Source organism: Gracilinanus agilis, chromosome 3 (genome assembly GCF_016433145.1).
Source record: "Gracilinanus agilis isolate LMUSP501 chromosome 3, AgileGrace, whole genome shotgun sequence".
NCBI lineage: Eukaryota > Metazoa > Chordata > Mammalia > Didelphimorphia > Didelphidae > Gracilinanus > Gracilinanus agilis.
The window spans coordinates 216,475,205-216,496,080 of NC_058132.1; the positions used below are offsets into that span (position 1 = coordinate 216,475,205).

The 20,876-nt window shown below is 39.3% G+C and overlaps 1 protein-coding gene across 1 annotated transcript in view; it reads left to right on the top strand.

Moving 5' to 3' along the window:
* ANKRD44 (ankyrin repeat domain 44) overlaps window positions 1–20,876 on the top strand; it is a 288,404-nt gene that overhangs the window by 14,213 nt on the left and 253,315 nt on the right. The window lies entirely within an intron of this gene.

The following is a 20,876-nucleotide window of genomic DNA, read 5'->3' on the forward strand; positions in this document are numbered from 1 at the left end:
TTGTCAATTTCAATCTAAAACTGGATCAAAACAAGTCATTTAAACTTCTTGGGGGTAGGGGCAGCTGGGCAGCTCAGTGGATAAGAGCCAGGCCTAGAGATGGGAGGTGCTGGGTTCAAATGTGTCCTTAGATACTTCCTAGCTGTGTGACCCTGGGCAAGTCACTTAACCCTGTTATAAGGAAATAAGGAATTATATTGGAATCTTCCTGCTTTTGTCTTTCAGCAGCTCTGCTCCTGCTCATTTCCTTATTTCCTTATAATAACCCCCATTGCCTAGCCCTTACCACTCTTCTGCCTTGGAACCAATATGTGGTATTGATCCTAAGATGGAAGGTAAGGATTTAAAAAATAAAAATTAAAAAAAAGTAAAATTCTTGGGCCTCAGTTTCTTTATCTGTAGAATGAAGGGCTTGATTTAAATGGCCTTCAGGGTCCTGATGGCTCTGGATCTGTGACTCTAAATAAAAGTTAATAAGGATGTAAACTCAAAGTTGGTTGGGGAGGTAGCCCTTGTTTTCACAGGTTGTTTTAGCTGTGTCTGACTCTTCATGGCCCCATGGACCACTCCCATCCGTGGAGTTTTCTTGGCAAGGATATCAGAGCAATTTGCCTTTTCCTTCTCCAGTAGATCCTTCTGTCAGGCAATCAGAGGTGAAGTGACTTGTCCAAGGTGTCTGAGTCTGGATTTGAACTCAGGTCTCTCCTGACTCTAGACCCAGCACTCTTAATCACTGTGCCACAGCTACTTCTTTCTCATTTTTCTTAATAAGATAAGTTACAGCCAAGATGACTTGAGAGAAGAAGTAAATCCCATTTTCTCCCTGACAATATATTCTCATGAGAAAAACCTCCATATACTTACATTGCAGGTCGAAACTCTGGTCAGACCTGTAGTATGTTGACTGTTAATGGGAAAGCTTTGGTGGTATTTTCAAAACTTTTCAGTTCTTACTCAACTCTGGAACCTCCCTTTTCTGCCCTTCCCCAGACCACAGGAATTTCTTCTTTACTGGGAACCTCATAAAGTCATCTGATATTTATTAAGCACCTATTGTGTGTAAAAATCCCAGTAGGTGCTAAAGATACAAAAATATGTGGCACAGAATTTGAAAGCAAGGGGTCCAAGTCTTGGCACTCTTATTTACTATCTGTGTGGTCTTGGATAAGTCACTTATCTCCCCGTAGGCCTTAGTTTCTTCATTTGTACAATGAAGAATTTGGGACAGATGACCTCTGATGCCCCTTTCAGATCAAAAGCCTATTCATGGGGGCAGCTGGGTAGGTCAGTGGATTGAGAGCCAGTCCTAGAGACGGGAGGTTCTAGGTTCAAATCCGGCCTCAGCCACTTCCCAGCTGTGTGACCCTGGGCAAGTCACTTGACTCCCATTGCCTACCCTTACCACTCTTCCACCTATAAGTCAATACACAGAAGTTAAGGGTTAAAAAAAAAAAAAAGCCTATTCATGGGGATGAGAGGCAGATGACTTCTCTGTGCTTGGGCTTAGTAAGTATTTATTGAATTTAAATAAAGAATTCTTATAGGAGAATTATCCAGGAGCATAAAGTTGTTGGAGGTAGAGCTCCCTCTCACCTGGGTTAATTTAGGGGAAAAAATCATGAAGTTGGAGGGAGCCAGAGTTGCTCCATGAAAAAAAAGCAAAGTATTCATTGGAGACCCGAAGGAGCAAAACTCTCCGTTCTTGCACTTCTTGGGTGGAATTCCTTCCTATTCTTTAAAAAATTTTTATTTTTACAATATCTAATTTTATAATATCTAATAGAAAACTGCTGCAATATGACATTGATAGCCCTAACATTTCTCCTAAAAATGCCCGAATTTGAAGGTGCTGGTTCTGCCAAGGATTAGTATCCAACTCAATCAACGGAGCAAGTTTGAACGCTCTGTATTTAAAAGGAAGGCCAGTCACTTCATAAGGCCTCATTATTTCTCCAGCATAGATTCTTGTATGAACTGGCAGGTGGATAGAGAGCTGCTGGAGTTGGCTATTAGTCCTGGAGAACTGGTCTTCTTGCCCTGGGCAAGAGAAGGAATGACAGTGAACCATAAAGGCTCCACATAATTGGCCTCGATTCTGTCACCCTATTTGCTTATTCATTAAACCTTTCTTGGAGAGAGAGAGAGAGAGGCCAAAATGCAGCTTCAGCAGAAAGACAGTTGCTGCTGTTTGTCTTAGAACTTTCTTAGGCATCTGTGAAACTGTTTAGTTAACTCCCACATGGATCTAAGGATATTTTATTTGCATGGCCTGAGTGTATCACCTGGCATAGTTGCCTTAGGTCCGTTTTAGCCCTGGAGGGGTTTTCCATTGTCCAGCTTGATCATGTCTCAAAGGCCCTTCAGCTGGGTCCAAACTTCCCTCTAGCTTATCTCCTAATCAGCAGCCCCCGAGGGCTGGCCTTAGGCCTAATTGTGAAGTGGGTGCTCTTCTGCCAGTCTACTAGGCCTCCCTTAAGGCCTATCCTACTGGCCCTTGGCTATCCTTGAGCTGTCACCCATTCCTTCCTAAGGAGTTAGTTGTGGAAAGAAAAAAATATTTGCTTTTTAATTGGATACCTTGGAAGACCCAATTGATAAAATCCTGATGGTAGATTGACCTCTCTAGTGAGCTGACATGACAGGCTCTGGGGGCAGCATGGCATCTTGGGAAATATATTGGATTTTTGGAGTGAGAGGAGAGAGAGAGAGTGAGAGATCTCCAGCCCTGACTTTTCTGCTAACTACTTATGTGCCCTTGGGTCCGTTGCTTAGCCACTCTGGGCCTCAGTTTCTCCCTCTTTACTATAAGTGGGTTTGATATTTCTTAGACAGGTGATCTCTGAGGCCCCTTTCAGCATTAAATCTGTGATTCTCTGATTTCCACTACCTTTAAATGATTAGGATTAGGCTCTTACTGCCCACTTAACAGCATTTTAGAAATAGGTTCCTCTTTCTGCTTCTATCAAGGATAGTTATAAAAGATTTAGATGATGTCATATTCCACCCCTTTAATTTTATAGTTGAAAAATGTGAGGCCTAGTGAAAAGCTAGGTGGGGGCTCTGGATAGAGTGTTGGGCCTAGAGACAGGAAGTGATGTCATAGTCCGGCCCCTTCATTTGATAGTTGAGAAATGTGAGGCCTAGAGAATTGAAAAGCTAGGTGGGGGCTCTGGATAGGGTGTTGGGCCTAGAGACAGGAAGATTGCACTTCCTCAGTTTAAATCTGGCCTCAGACACTTCCTAGCAGTGTGACTCTACACAAATTTATTTCTTTATTTAAAAAAAATTTTTTTTTAAACCTTTACCTTCCATTTTAGAATCAATACTGTGTAGAGGTTCCAGGGTAGAAGTAAGGGCTAGGCTCTGGGGGTGTTAAAGTGACTTACCCAGGGCCACACAGCTAGGAAGTGTCTGAGGCCAGATTGGAACTCAGGCCCCACACTCTAACCACCATGCCACCTAAGCTACCCTACAGACTTTATTTCAATTTTACAGATGAGAAAAGTGAAGATTAAAAAAAAAATTAAATGAATTGTACAGAGTTACAAAGCTAAACTAGTCAATGTCCCAGGTGAGATTTAGACATCTTGCTAAGCCCAAGCACTCCATTCCACACTTCCTATCTCTCTAAGACATCATCAGGGCTGAGGAAGAGGAGCCAAGGTCATGGATAATTGAGACAATTAGCTGCGTTCTCTGTTTCTGGGGACCTTTTAATCAGATAATGGGTGTCTTATAACCACTGACTTACCTAGACCCATACCCCTTTGCACTTGAGATTTAACAATACCTTAATTTGCATTTATTTCAGAGAAACCTTTGTAACTGAGCCTGGGATAGGGACACCAGATTCACTTTTTGTCCTTAAAAAAAAAAAAACTGCTTGAACAGAACCCAGTTTTTTTGAGGTCAGGCAGTTTTCAGACCATCCACTTCATTCCTCCTCTCTCTTTGAGATCCTACGCCTTATTTTATGTCAGTGCAAGTCAAAACAAGACCGCCTCTTGCTGGCCCCTTCTTCCTAGTTTTCCCCTCTGGTGGCTGCCTCCCTACCTTATCACTCTTGGGAGTTTGAAAGGAGAGATATTCTAAGGAAAGGCAAGGCTTCCCAGCAGACAAGGAATCAAGACCAAAAATGCAATTAAAATAATCAGTCTAGGAAATAGATAATGACTCTGGAAAACTTATGTGGAAATTTGCTATTACATATAATTGGCAAAAAAAAAAATTTTTTTTTAAAAATAGATAAATCTGAATTGAGTGGGAATCGAGGAAGGCAGTTTCTGACAATGGTTGATGGTCCAGGTGACTAGGGAGAGAAGTCTAAATGAAGCCTAAATTTTGAGACCCTCATGACATTTTAGAAAGCTCCCCTCTTCCTGCCTGTAGTCCCCTGGAAATAGGAATGAATGAACGTTGTTCGTGTTGTGCTTTTTTGGTGCCAGACAGTGTTTTGCACTGAAGATAAAAAAGGCTAAAAGGATCCGTCTCTGCCTTCAGGGGGGTTTACCTCCAAGGAGGGGATGACCATCCTTATAGTGGCCCAAGGAGAAGGAAGTCGGGGCTGTCTGGTGGCATTTCAGGGTATTTGATGGCCATGTTTCCATAAAGGGTAGTGTGGTTTTATTTACTATACCCCAAATTATTATGGTTCCTTCCTTTCCTAGGGATTTAAGAGGCTTTTTGTGGTAAGCCTTTATAACCTAGAATCATAGATTTAGAGTTGGAAGGAGCTCTGGAGAACATCTGCTTCAACCTTCTCATTTATCAGATTGGGAAACAGAGCCTGGAGGTTAAGTGACTTGTCCAAGGCCATATAAGTATGGGGTTGAAGAAACTGGATTTGGAAACTGGAACTTCCCTTTTCCTACTGAATCCAGTGCTCTGTCTCAGACTGCCTTCTTTTAGGTATTCCAACTTTTGGGAACCTGGAGTCAAGTTATCCTCTGTACTGAGGTGCTGTTGGTTACTTCCTGCATTCATCAGGGCTCATTTTGAAAAATATTAGTTGATGGATTTAGTTCTAATAATGATTTATTGTTGTTCAGTTGTGTCTGATTCTTTGGGATCCCATTTGGGGTTTTCTTGGCAAAGAGGTTTGCCACTTCCTTCTCTGGCTCATTTTACAGATGAGGAAACTGAGGCAAGCAGAGTTAGTGACTTGTTTAGGGTCACACATCTTATAAGTGTCCGAGGCCAGATTTAAACTTAGGAAGATGAGTCTTCCTGACTCTGGCACTCTATCTACTCTGCCATCTTGTTGCCTGTGTAATGATGATAGGTATCTAACCTGATAGAATTTTATAAGATGTTTATTCTTTTGTTCCTTGGGCTAGATAAAGCAGCATGAAGTGATGGAAAGAATACTTTAGAGTCAGGAATTCTGGGTTCAAATTCCAACACTAAATGACCTTAGACAAGTTACTTACTTTCCTGTGCCTCAATTTTCTCATTTGCAAAATGTCTGGTTTGAATTGAATTATTCAGAGAGCTCTGCTTCTGAGTTTTGTGATGCTTTTTGGATTTTGTGTAGTGGTCTGAGTAGAAAAGTTTCTAATCAGAATGATAGGTTTGATATTATTTCCTTTAATATTACCTCCATTAATTTCTTACAGAATTGATTTTTCCAGATCATTTATTTTTTTCACTAGCTGGCCCTGATGCCTGGAATGCTTTACCCCTTCACTTCTCTCTTTTACATTTCCCGACTTCCTGACATAGCTTAAAACACACCTTTAGGAAGCCTTCCCCAGCTATTAAAGCCTTCCCCTTTAAATCCCTTCCATCTCTAGTGAGATCTAAATATATTTAGTGGTTTACTCCACCCCCCCCTCCCCATTTGAAAGGAAGTTCGAGGGCAGGGACTATGTTTTTACCACTATTTTGTATTTCCCATTTTGCCTGGCTTGTGTTAGCCTCTTTTTTTTTTTTTAAACCCTTACTTTCTGTCTTAATATCTATTCTAAGACTGAAGAGCAGCAAAGGCTAGGCAATGGGAGACTTGCCCAGAGTCACACAGCTAGGAAGTGGGAGGCCAGATTTGAACCTTGGTCCTTCCAATTCCAGGCCTGGCACTCTATCCATTGTGCTCCCTAACTGCCCCTGGTGCTAATCTCTTAATGAATGCATGTTGACTTGACTTTATTTGACTTTTAGCATTTAATCATGAAAACCCATAGGTTGATTGAAGGCAGATGAAATATTTATAATAAGAGTGAAAAATTCTTTGGTTCATTTCTAGGTATCTTTAATTTCCTTGCCAACTCTAAACTAATAAGATATGGACCACAGAACAAGTTTAGTATACACAAGAAAAAAATTAAAAAGGACCCGAGCTTTTAATAGTAAGGAAAACTTCCCTTCTGGTGATCTGTGCCTTCCCCCCGCCCTGTTCTTGGTTTATAGTGCTACCCTTGTTTTGAGACCCCCAAAGTGGGAAAAGAAATTATGGTTTTTAAGGAGTAAAATAACCTACCCCCATGGTGAACTCCATCTTCCCCCAAAGTCTTAAATAGTCATTCCAGACTTATAGAGCCATTAAAGCTCCCCTAGGCCTCCCCCATGTGAGTAAATAATGGGTGGTTGGTTGCTAGATTGTTTAGAAACTTATACTTTGGGAGGTCCTGATTTCCTTAGAGATCTACACAGTCCACATGACTCACAGCACCAGTGCAATGTATGGTTTATTTATTGTTCTTTGGCTTCACCTCCTGCAGTTCCTTGGAACCCCTGGGTGTGGTTTGATTTTCTTATTACCTTTACCTGTACCCCACATTCTCTGCTATCAAGGTAAGGAAACTGGGCTTCTCCACTAGACCTTAATCAAGTCTCTGATGCTCCCCCAGAGCCAGTCTACACATTTCTAGCTTTTTAAAAAAAACTAGTCCTATTGCCCTCCCCAAAGACACAAAACAAGCTGGACAAGTAGCCACCAAGATCTTCAACTTTCCCTTCTCTGCCAAAAGCCATTAGTTTTCATTTTCTCTGTCTAAATTAGGTTAGCTAAATTCCACAAACTTTTTTTCTTTTTTTCTTTCCTCTTCCCTCTTCTCCCCAGCTTCTGGTCTCAGATGAAAAAAGACAGTAGAAACACTGGAGGTTGAGGGGTCCAAGTTTCTACAGTCATGGCAAAGGTCATGTTCTCATTCAATTAAATATCCCTTTCTATTCTTAGGTACATGGCCTTGGTTTCTCCAGTGTGAGGATAAGCTCTAGGGGGTCAGCATATTGAGCTTTACTGCTTTTGTATCTTCAGCAGCTCACCTAGTAAATACTTGTGAAACTTCATAAATCAGGAGCAAGAGAGACTGGTTCTTTCATAGACCTCGAAAGGTGTCATCCACTAAATTCCATTGAAAGAGCTTTAGATCCATAGTTGAACTTGACATGATCAGGAAATAAATTTCAGAGTGCCAGAATTCTTATATCTATTTTTTCTCCCCGAGTATGCCAAAATAGCTTTTATTTTTCCATTGTTTGTGTTAGTTCTGTCAGAAATTTATTTTCTGTTGGTAAGTTCTTGGGGAGGGTCACAGCATTTCTCTGCTGTCTTCTTCTATTAGGTAAACAAGGGGAAGTCACTGAATGTTTGAGCAAAGAAATGACAACAGCAGTAAAATAGATTATTCAGCAGAGGATGGAATGGAGACTAGATAGACTGGAAGCAAAAGGATCAGTTAAGAGTCTTGGAAAGTAGAAATTTTTTCTAAAAACTCGGACTTTTCTTAGTAACAGCTCTAAGTAAGACAGAAGGGCACGGGCTAGGCGAATGGGGTTAAAATGACTTGCCCAAATCCACACAGATAGAAAAGTGTCTGAAGCCAGATTTGAACCCATGACCTCCCAACTCCAAGCCTGGCACTCTATCCACAGAGCCGTTATTCTTGTTAATAATAGGGAATACCTCAACTTTGAAGATTTAGAAATTTACCTTGTACTTTTTTTTGCTTCTCTAATTGCTGATAAGAATACTAACAATGAGGGGGCAGCTAGGTAGCTCAGTGGATTGAGAGTCAGGCCTAGAGACAGGAGGTCCTAGGTTCAAATCCGGCCTCAGACACTTTCCAGCTGTGTGACCCTGGGCAAGTCACTTGACCCCCATTGCCTACCCTTACCACTCTTCCACCTATGAGACAATACACAGAAGTTAAGGGTTTAAAATAAAAAAAAAAAGAATACTAACAATTACAATGCAGTAACAACAATGTATTCTACTCATTCGCTTAACTTTCAAAAGGCTAAGTATATTCTGTTCATCACTGGGAAGGAAGTAATGTTAAAATAGTTTTTATTTAAAAAATAAAACCTTTCATGTAAAAATTTGGAGGCAACCAAGTGGAATTTTGAGCTCAGTTTCATATTCAAATCAGTTTCTCATTCATATTAAATTTACAATGAAGTTCATAGAGATTCCTTTATAGGCTCAACTTTGGATCTTTTCAGGGAAGAAATTTTAGGATGAGTCAAAAGTTTGTTATTGTAAAAAGTTTTATTTACTTTGTCTTGGCTAATGGTAAAAGTAGTTAGCCTGAGGTTTTGCTGTAAATCATGAGTGATCTCAATATGGAATGGAAGTCTGAGAGTTTCCATGCAGGTTCATATCACTGGAAGATAGCCAGAGTTAAAGGTTTAACATATTCATTTAATAATAACAAAAGTAAGTGAGCTAATTATTTGTAAAATCTAGTGTCCTTTTAAGCAAATTAAGAGCATATATATCTATCACTGTTCTTGGAATTGGGTACTTGTATGTGGAGATGGTGCCATTTATGTCTTGTTCCCCACACCCACTCTTTCAATTGCTTTCTCCCTCTATCCTTTCAATATTCATCTCCTATTGGAGTTACTCCTGGTGACTAACTCCTAGAATCTCAATTTTGGGGAATGATCTAGATTATCCATTCTCTGGTCTTTGGCACCAAGTATCTGCCTCCGCTTCCACTTATCAGCTTTTTTTTTTCAAATTACTGATCATATTTTTATCCAGAGTAAGTCAGTATTATTAAAAAAAGAAAACACCTTACCTTCTGACTTAGAATCAATACTGTGTATTGGTTCCAAGGTAGAAGAGGGTTAAGGGCTAGACAATAGGGGTTAGGTGACTTTCCCAAGGTCACACAGCTAGGACGTGTCTGAAGTTGAATTTGAACCTAGGACCTCTAGGCCTGGCTCTCAGTCCACTGAGTCCCCCACTTGCCCCCCAGTGTTAAAGTATTAATGATATCAGGAATTAGAAATATCCTTGCCCTACCTCCTGCCCCTATTAGAATATAAACTCAAGAATAAAGCTCATTTCTTTTTGCTTGTATTTGTGTCACAGCATGAATTTAATAAATGCTTGTCTTGATTTTATTATTCCAAATCAGGCCTTCATTTCTTCTTTCCTAGACTCCTAACTGATCTTATTGCTTCCAGGCTATCTAGTCTCCATTCCATCCTCAGCTCTACTACCCAATTAATCTATTTTGCTGCTATTGTCATTTCTTTGTTCAAACAACCAGTGATTCCCCTTTGTTTACCTAATATGATGTAAATTCTTGTGGTAGCATTTAAAAACATTCCACACTTTGACTTTAGTCTTTTTTCCCCCAGCTTTATCTCTTATTATGTTCCTTCATTAATTCTATTTTCTATTCTTGGTGCTCTGTTCTCTCTCATTTCCATGACTTTGTTCCTGCTACCTTCCCTTTCTTGAAATGCTGCTTTTCTCCTTCAACTATAATTTGTGCCAAATTCTATTGCAACTCATTTTCCACCTTCTCCATTAAGTTTTCCTTGACTCCTCCATTTCTCTTCCCTCGAAGTGATCTGTTCTTCATCTTTTCAAATTTCTTTTCATCTTTTCAAGTTTCTCAGAATACTTTGCCTGAACCTTTGCCCCCAATATTTAGCAAAGTCTTTAGTACCTACTAGATGCATAATAAATGCTTTTTGTGGGTTAATTTATCTACTTATTATGTAAAGCATATTCTTCTTTTTTTAAACCCTTAACTTCTGTGTATTGGCTCCTAGGTGGAAGAGTGGTAAGGGTGGGCAATGGGAGTCAAGTGACTTGCCCAGGGTCACACAGCTGGGAAGTATCTGAGACCTAGAGACCTCCAGTCTCTAGGTCTGGCTCTCAGACCACTGAGCTACCCAGCTGACCCTCCCTCATATTCTTCTTTCATAATTATTTGTGTTCATATTTTCATCCTCAATACGTTTTAAGTGGTAAAGCCCCTCGACAGCAGAGTCTTTGTTGTATCATCTTCCCAGCACCTTTGTTCCTTGTGCATGGTAAAGTAGTAAGTGGAAAGAGTACTGGATTGTTGGGGTTCAAATAACATCTCTGCCAATTACTACCGCTATGACAGGAGCAAGTCTTTTTCACCTTATGGACCTCAGTTTCTCATTTGTCAAATTGAGGGCATTCGACTAGATTACTCCCAAGATCCCCTCCAGTTCTAAATATCCTGTACGATGTGTCCAAGGTAGCACAATGAGTAACAGTTACTTCAAGAGACTAATCCTGGCACCCTAACTTGCACTTTAGATCCAATTATATCCCTCATGTCAAGGGGAGCGCCATAAAGAAAAGAGGACAATTCCTTTTCCAGAAAAAGCCAGCTGCTAATCAGAGCAGGTGTGTCAAAACAAAGGCACTCCTCCATTCAGAGGTCTTTTGGGAGGAGATGTTTGTTTTCATTGTGGGCTCGGAGCCCTGTAATAAGGTTAGGCTGCTTAGGGGGTTCTTTTTCTGGCTTTTTGCCCAGGAGTCTTGTTGTCTTTTATCATTTGGGTGATAGTTTTCCCATGTCCGTGAGGCATTGAATGCTGAAAAATTTAGTTTCCAGCTAAGCAGGAAAGGAAATCCCCACACAGACACTGAAAGGCTTGTTCTTAATATATGGTTCTTTGGCTTATGGAAAATGCCCATTGTGAGTCAGTGCATTTTGCTTAATATGAAGGGGGTTTCAAAGGCAAGATTTTTTGGGAAATATCAGTTCTTTCTGTGTTGAATCCTATTCAAGAGCTGGGATGGCATTTTGTACAGAGGGAGCTCAGTTCTGGGGAAGGCCACCAGACAGCTGACACATGAAAACTCAATTTTCTCTCTCTCTGGACTTAAGGAAGGGTTTTTTTTCTTTTCCTTTTTTAATCAGATAATCTAGTGGGGAGAGGCTCAGTGTCTCATTACCAGACTCTTAAGTCATCTGTTCTTTTTGGCATTATGTTTCTTGTGATGATTCTGCTACTTTGGTTTGGGTTATAAAGTAAAAGAGGTTGGGCCTTCGATTTCTTGTTCTCGTGCTGTGCTTTCAAATCTCAAAGTCTTACCCATTAGAGCCACTTATTTATTCATGGGGTGGGAACAGAGGAGAGCAGCGGTCCTCAGGGGGAGGACTCTTTGATTCATCCTTCTTTGGTTAGTGGTTCAGGCTCCTGCCCCGTTTACATCTGGGGCCATTTTCTAGTATGACCAACAATGCCTTGGAGAATGACTTGGTAAGTGGGGACACCTGCCATCACTGGAATCTGGATGGAGGCTTAGATATCACTCTCCTCCCCATCTCCAACCCCTTTCATGTGATTCTCAGCAGCTGCCACCTTAAAAGCCCTTTAATCATACTGCTTATGGCCTTGGTTCCCTCTGGTGACCTGAGGGTGACAGGTTATACCTGGACTCCTACAGGTTATGTGCATCCTCTGCCCAGAGGATGTTCTGCCACATTTGGTGCTGATGAGAGGCACGAATTGCTTGCTTTGTCAACATTCTTCATATATTTTCTTGTATTTAAACTTCCCCATTCAGCTTTGCCTGAAGCTTGCTGCTTGGGCTTGGTAGATCCATGCCCAACAATAATCAGACAGAAACTAGCTGCTGAACACTGAAGTTGTGCTGTCATCACTCTTGGACAGTACAAACGATGACTTTTTTCTTTTAAGGCAGAGGATGAGAGAACAGCTAAACAGCTATTTTGTCTTGGAAAGACTTCAGATTTTATGGTGCAATAGAGAAGGGGAATCAATGAAAGGTCAACCGTTCAGTTCCTGAGTTTGGGCAGTTTATGCATTAGGTTGGTTATAAACCTAAATAGACACATCCTTGAAAAACACTTGTGTTTGCCATCTTTGGTAAGAACCTGTCAGCCAAGATCTTTTAGTCTTTGCTTGTGATGCACCAACTATTTAATTTGCTTTGAGTTTGAACATATTTTTCAGTGTTCTGACTTTCTAAAGATAATTGTGATAGCATGTTTTAGTCATTCTGTGTCAACTCAGTGGTCATTGTTAGAAGTGGGATTTGAACCGGTCTTCCCCTCACTAGCTGTTTTACTGGATACAAGTCACTTAATTTCTTGGTGCCTCAGGCCATAGTCTAAGACTTAGTAAGTTTAAGATCTATTGCTAATTTGCATCCACACCTAGAAATCACAGATGCTGCCAGCTCACCGGGAGTACTATGGAATGGGTGTTTAGTCACAATTCTACCTGGAGAAGAAACTAGTTTCTTGAGGCTTATTTCTTTTGTTTTGGATGCCTCTGCTACGTTTTTCAAGCTCTGACTGGTGTCTTTTGACATTTCCAAAAAGGAGATTATTTGTGTGTCATATTGATGCATTAAAATGAGCTGTCTGGAGCCTCACATTCCCGTGGATTCTCTCCCAACCATTGTCTTCTTTTGAATGATACAGCTTGGCAGGCTGGGTGATGATGATATCTGCCTGTTTGGGCATCTCCAAGGCAGCTTCTCCTTTCCTTCCTTTTACATTCAGTTCACCCAGGCTTTGTTTGCGTAGTCTGAAGTCTGTTAATGCTGGCCATTAGATGGTGAATAGGGAAGGTGGATGCTAGTCAGGAAGCCCTCCTTACCAAATATTTGCTTTGGTGTGGAATATTGTTATACGGATGAGCTGAGCTGTTCTTTATAAAGAAACCACTCATTCTTACAATGAAGATTTACAGTTGTTTAAGTCTCTCAATAAAGGAATAGTAGAATAGATTAATTGCTTGAGATCTAGATCACTTAACATGTAAAGGAGGCTTCCAGTAACCTTAGAGAAGTCGGATTAAGACTTAAGGAAATCTTGTAGGGAAAAGTCAGAATTTTGAGAACTTAAGCCTTAATATTGGTACCAAAGCTCATTGCCATTCAGTTCGCTATCCTTCTCTAGGGAGGTATGGGAAGATGCTGATTACTGAAAGGTACTTTTGAAAATATTTGATTTGATTGGAGCAGTGGTTCCCAACCCTATAGATCTCAGGACACCTTTATGCTCTTAAAAACAATTGCAGACTCCAGTGAGCTTTTGTTTACGTGGGTTGTAGCTATCAAAACTGTTAAGTTTTCCCAGTGGGAATGCACATCGTCTATGGGGTTTGTGTGTGTGAAGGGGGGGGCGAAGAGGAAAGTAAAAACATGAATCATGTAACCATGGAAAATTTTTCTAAAAAATAAATCTAAAATAAAAGTTAAAAAATTAAAAAAAAATAAAATTTTCTAAAAAATAAAATAAAATTACATTTTCTAAAAAAAAGCCACAGGTTTTTAAAATTCATTTAAAATAACAGTAAGAGATCCATTGCATGTTAACATGTATAACATTGTTTATTAAAATCACTATTTTGTAAGAAATTTAGTGAGAATGGCATTTAAATATATTTTTGTAAATCTCTTTAATATTTTACTTAATAGAGGAAAGCAGAATTCTTCATGTAATAATCAGTCTATTGCTATATGTTATTTTGGTTGAAGTAAGTGAAGGAAAACCGACCTTCCACAGTTAGGAAAGAGAAAATAGTTGAGTAGGCAAATATCTTAGAATTATTATAAAAATAGTTTTGACCTTCTGGACATCTTGAAAGGAGGCAGTTAGGTAGTTCAGTGGATAGAGTGCTGGGCCTGGAGTCAAGAAATCCTGTGTTCAAATCCAACTTCAGATACTCACTGACTGTTTGACCCTAGGCAAATCATTTAATTCCTGCTTGTACTAGAGAAGGAATTGGCAAACTATTTCAATATCTTTGCTGAGAAAACCCCATATAGAATCACGAAGAGTCAGACATAATTGACCAACAACTCCTTGAAAGACTCTGAGACTCCCATTAGTTCACAGTATATTTCGAGAGCCTTTGGACTGGAGGACAATCAAATAAAAAGCCTCAGTTACCATTTTGTCTTCTTAATCAGAATTTTCTGGAATCTCAAAAAGGATATTTTTTTTCTCCATCATATCACTCTTTCCTTTTGCTCTGTCCTCTTCAAATTATCTTTTTTAGGCATTCCTTTTGAGAGGGGACAGCTGGGTGGCTCCATGGATTGAGAGTCAGGTCTAGAGATGGGAGGTCCTCGGTTCAAATCTGGCCTCAGACACTTCCTAGCTGTGTGACCCTGGGCAAGTCACTTAACCCTCATTGCCTAGCCCTTACATCTCTTCTGCCTTGGAACCAATACACAGTATTGATTCTAAGGCGGAAGGTAAGGGTTAAAAATTTTTTTTCCTTTTGAAATAGTGGATTCAGTCTTAGAGATTTCTAGGCAAGGCCTAGCTAATTGTCGAGTGGATTGTAGGATTTTTGTGGACTTTTTTCAATGTGATTTACTCGAAATGGATGTAGAAGAGATGTTCCTTCAGATACAAAAAATGCTCTGATTCTGAGGGTTTCATTGCAGCTGTGTAAAGAAGGCAGGAGCTAAGATCCCCATTTTAGTAGAAAGTAGAAGTAGAAACTGAGACTCAGGTATAGTGATTTGTCTAAGGTCTTATGGGTAATAAATGGAGGATCTGAAATAATCTTAAAATCTGATGTCTTTCCAATGTTAGCATGCCATTTAGAGTTTTAATGCCTCTTAGTTTAGCAGCCAGTTGGCACAGTAGACAGAGTGCCAGGTCTGGAGTCAGAAAGAACTGAATTCAAGTCCAATTTCAGACACTTTTTAGTTGGTATGACCCTGGGCAAGTCACTTAACATCTGCCCAGTTTCCTCATCTATAAAAACAAGAAAATAATAGTGCCTACCTCCTAAGGTTATTGTGAGGGTCAAATGAGATATGAATTATAAAGTGCTTAGCACAATGCCTGACACATAGTAAATGCTATATGATTTAGATATTTAGCTATTTTCTGTTCCCACTGCTCCTCTGATCTCCCCCTCCTCAGTATGGTCTATTATTTGTCACATCTAGCATAAGCTGGTATTTGCCCCTTTTCCCTAAATGAACCAACCAATCTTAAATGCTGAAGAGGTTGTGTGTGTGTGTGTGTGTGTGTGTGTGTGTGTGTGTGTGTGTGTGTGTGTGTGTGTAATATCTCTCCTCATTTGCCCTCCCCCCCTGAATTTAATAGTGAAATTTGGTATTTACCAGAACATCATGGTGAGTGGGTCACAGAAAGGATACAGTCCCATGTAAGAACATACGTGTCTTCCAAGTCATATTTATCTTTAGACATTTGTTAAACTGGAGTTAGTTAATTTTCTTCATCATTTTCTAGTGTCTGGATTGTGGCCAATAATGCCTGCATTAAAATAACCAGTAGTTTCAGCGTTTGGGCTTTTCTCCAGCTCCCCACACTGTATTAGGCTTCTGACAGAAAGCTCTAGACCACCTGTCAGCAAATGGTTTCTCTCTATCCTAAGCTACCCTGGAGCAAGTTCTTTGTATGGAAGCTTCTGCTTTGTTTCTGCCCCAGAAGTTCAACTCACCGTGGGATTACTTTTTTTTTTATTAGATCATATTCTTTTAAAATAGACCCACTGGGGGAAAAGAGGTTAACTGAAAGAAGAAATGAAAACCATTTATAGGAATGGAGAAGTAGACCTCAGTTTACCCTAAAGAGAGCAGGAGGTCATGTGCTCATAAATTTCTGGATTTAGAGCTTGAAGATAATCTCTTCCTACACCCTCATTTTACAGATAAGGAAATTGAGGCCCAGATCATCACATAATGAGGATTCTCATTTATACAAGTCAATAGCAAAACCGAAATTAAAGAGAGTATCCATAAGAGAATATGTACTAGGCAAAACATAGACTAAGTGAGCACCTTTGGGTGCAAGATAACTCAGAGAGAAGGAGAGGGAGAAGGAGAGAGACAGAGAGAGAAGAAGGAGAAGGAAGGAAGGGGGAGTCCCAAAGTGATTTCAGACTTGTCAGAAGGGCAAAACTATGACTCCCAGGTGAAGTAATGCTTTCATAACTAAGGCATTTATAAACTATAAAATAATGTGTACAGACCCTGATCAATGTGTGCCTTGGAAAACAAAATCTGAGGCTATGATGTTGTCAAGTCATTTAGTCACATCCAACTCTTCATGACCCTTTTGAGGTTTTCTTGGCAGAGATACTTTGCCATTTCTTTCTCCAGCACTTTTTGCAGATGAGGAAACTAAGACAGAGTTAAGGGACTTGCCCAGGGTCATATAGCTAATAAGTGTCCAAGATCAACTCAGAAAGACTGACCTTCTCTATTCAGCAATCTCTCCTCTGTGCCACCTAGGTACCCTCAAGAAGCTATGATAGATGTCCCTTATTTTTTGAAAATTGTTCTAGTTAGACACTGTGAAGTATTAAAGAAAGAGCTGTGTAGGGAAACTGGGTAGAGACAAAGGAGGAAAACCGACTTCTCATTGTTAGTTAACATGATTGTATTTTTCCATTGGAGCTTGCTTACCCACAATGAATTGGTTCATAGACCTGGAAGAAAATTTGTGCATTGCAGAATATATTTGTTAATCACAGTAATTTGTAGTCCATGTTCCTTTTTTTTTTAAATGCAAAGAGGGAAGGAAACACACCTGCTTTTCCAAATATCACTGTATTAAGTCTGTTTTCTGGGCAAAATCCCAGTCCTTGCAAAGTATTTACTACTCCCAGGAAAGAAAAAACCCCAAAGCCAAATATCCTGTGTGAATATGATTAATGCAATGGGATGGTATAAAGCTGTTAATATTTTGGTAGGTTGTTTAATTTTAAACTATTAATTGTACAAGGGTTGCTCTGAATCAACTTATCAGTAGGTACCAGCCAAGAGGAATAAAATAAAGGCCTTTGAAATGGAAGATGAAGCCAGAAGACTCCACCAAAGCTTATGCTATTCAAATCTTTTGCTCTGAAAGTTCTACCACAGCTAGGGAAGCAGGATAACAGAGCAGCAGTAGGATGGGAAGATAAGGTAGAAAACAACTAGGAGAAAGTAGCCCCCAGGTCAAAACCAGAGAAAGAACCCAGCTCAAGCCCCCACTGTCTCTTTGTAACAGCTTAGCTCTCCCCTGCAGAATTCCAGAATCTCTTATCTGCTGCCCATGCCTCTGCCCTCTGCAAACTTACACACTTTCCTCCTGAACTTAACTTTTCCTTATAACAGATCTAAGACAAAGCCAAAGGACTCATGAGAAAAAAAGGCTATCCACTGCCAATGAAGGATCTGATGGCGTCTGAATGCATATTGAAGCATAACATTATTTCCTCCATGAATTTTCCTCCAGTGTGAGCAATATATGTCTTCTGTCACGTGACAAACATAAAAATATATATTGCATGATAGCACATGTATCTGCCCTCTCTGAGGAGTGGGCAGGAAGGAGAGAAAATGGATTGTAAAATGACAGAAAATGATTATTAAAAATTGTATCTACATTTCTATACACGTAATTGAGGAAAATATAATTTTAAAAAATGACCAACTTCAATTTTCTCTGTTATTTAAAATTTTTTTTGAAAGGTAAATTTAATAGGCTATTTTAGACAATAACAAAAACAAGTCAGTGTGGAAATTGTTTTGTTAAGCTCTAGTGCCTTTTTTAAAAAAAGGAGATAAACTTCAAGTGATATACTATTTTAATATCTAAACTTGAAGCCTAGTATTATCTCAATTTGAAGTTCATGGTATCACTCTTTTAGAGTCAGAAAGAACATTCTTGTTTTCCAGAGGAAATGAATTGAAAATTGAAGCCAGAGTGATGATCTGATTAAATAGTATAGAATAGAATAGAATAGATAGATAAAATGGAAAACCTGGGTTTAAACCCCAAGTCCAGGGTTCTTTGCAAAGGTCAGGAAGACCTGAGTTCAAATTTAGCCCTACACACTTACTAGCTCGGTGATTCTGGGCAAGACACAACTTCTATTGCCTCAATTTCCTTATACCTAAAACTAAGAAAATAGCAGCACCTATGTCACAGGGTTGTTGTAGGAATCATAAGAGATAATAATTATAAAGCACCTAACAGTATGCTTAGCACATAATAACTACTGTATAAATGTTAGCTATTATATATATTATTGTTATTGTTATTATCATTATTGTTTTCTTTGGTGGCATCATCTGGGCTAGAAATTAGATCTGATTTTAGGCTAGGGTTTCTTCTGGTGAACCTTATTGCTTGTCTAAAATCTAGTTTCTAGTTCCTGTCTTTTCCTAGTATAAACAGACATCTCTGGTTTTCTATATTCTCCTTCTAGTGCCCTTAGCACAGTGCCTGGCACACAATGGGTGCTTATTGTCTGACTGACTTTTAGATCTCACTATTTTTCTAAGCTCAAAGCCGTTTGCCTGTTCCTGTGGGAGACAGAGGCATTCTTTGTTTATCCACAAAATTAAACTAGAATCATGAATATATGAATAGTATTTACATAGCTAATAACCATCTTTATAATTTGGGGAAAGAAAGGAAATTACGATGCTCTGGTGACCTATTTGTTTTGTGTTCAGAAAGTCCTAGAGAGTTTGATTTGGGGCCAGTTCTGAAAGTGATCACATTGAAAGTTATATCCTAACCTTGCTTTTTCAAAAATGACTTTTCGAAGTAGGAATCATAAAATCAAGACCACTATATAAGGTACAAAGAACAATTCTTATTCCTGGAAGATAATTTGAATTATTATAGACATTTGTATAAGCTTTAGAGATATGTAAGCTAATAAAAATTCTCCTTTTGATCTCAATTTTGCTGTTTTTTATTCAATGTGACCTTGGGGAAATTATTTGATCCCTCTAGGCTTTGGTTTTCTTATCGGTAAAATGAAGGGGTTCCATTAAATTATCTCCAAGTCCTCTTTTAGGTTGAAATCTATCAGCCTGTGAGCATCTTCAGTCTCATTGATCATATTCTATCCCTAGATACCCTGCAGGTCAAACATTCTTTATTCTTGTGCCAATATTAGAGTCAAAGGCAAGTATTTCAGGCAAAGCTTGGTTATATTTGGAATTTGGGGACTCTAGGACGTCCATTAAATGTAGATTATTAAATGTGTCAGAGCTTTTAACTTATGATCCCTGGGGAGAAGTAGAATTATAAACTGGACCCTATGTGAGTGGGGCAGTGTAATGCGAGAAAGCTTCACGTTTTGACCAAGGTATGAATTTGTCATTTTTTTTCTTTCACAAATATAGTTGACCTGGCAGCAATTTAATTCCAAATATCTCTTATGCAGCCAAAATTCAGTGCTAAGATGATTGCTTATCTGCACCCATAAAGACTCTAATCACAATGTAATGAATGGGTGGTCACTATCTATCCAGCCCCTTTTTTCTCTCCCTCTTCCCCAATGAAATTCCCTTCTCTAAGTCACATGTTTCACCTGATACACACAAATGGGATAAAGGTCGGGAAAAAGGAAATCAGTAATCCTGGTTCTTATGACTAGAAGTTTTCTAGGCAAAAGAATGGAGCACCAAGATCTGAGATAAGTGCAGATCAAACCTTAGAGGACATTATGTGCTTCCATTATCACTGGGCTATAGGAAAGATTTATTCATGTAGGAAGCACTGATGAAAACAAAATTCTCAGATTGAATTTTAGTGAAGGGTTAAATGTATGCAATGAAATTTATATGTGAATTAAACAGCAAGCCCATACTTAATCTCTGCTATGTGCTGGACACTCTCCTGGACTTTGGGGATAATATAGAGAACAATGAAATGGTTGCTGCTCTCAAGGAACTTATATTCTATTGTGGGAGACAGCATAAACAAACACATATATATATATTGGACTACAAGAAATGGGCTACAGGAATACACATATAGGTGCATATATATACATATATATGTTACAATATATCAGTTAGATAAATAGACCTCTCAAATAAATTCAAGGTAATTTTTTTTTAACCCTTACCTTCTGTCTTGGAGTCAACATATTGACTCCAAGGCAGAAGAGTGGTAAGGGTAGGCAATGGGGGTCAAATGACTTGCCCAGGGTCACACAGCTGGGAAGTGTCTGAGGTCAGATTTGAACCTAGGACCTCCTGTCTCTAGGCCTGCTTCTCAATCCACCGAGCTACCCAGCTGCCCCCCAATTCAAGGTAATTTGAGAAATATCAATCTAGCTGAACTGTAGGACCTAAATAATCTATAATGAATCTAGAAAGGTAGATTGGAGCCAGCTTGCAAAGTACGTTGTGCACATTATTTTATTTGAGCATCCTTATAACTGGTGATAGGGCAGCTAAGTGGCACAAAGGTTAGAATTTGGGGCCTGGAGTAAGGAAAACTTGAGTTCAAATCCAGAAACAGACACTTATTAGCTGTGTGGCCCTAGGTTAGTAACTTAATTCCATTGGCCCCAGTTTCCTCATCTATAAAATGAGCTGGAGAAGGAATTGGCAAACCTTATCAATATCTTTGCCAAGAAAATCACAAATGGGGTCATGAAAAGTCCAGTACAACTGAAAAAGACTGAACAACAATAATAGCAACAAAACAGTCTGATAAGGTATTTATTATCGAATACTATAACTATTGTTGTTCTCTCTTTTTTTTCATAGATGAAGAAAGTGGGGGCAGTTTAAATACTTGCTCATGATCAGACAGCTAATGAGTCAGAAAAGCTTGAATTAAAAATTCTATCTCTAGGAAAGGAAGAAACAAAAGAAACAAAACAAACTCCAAATG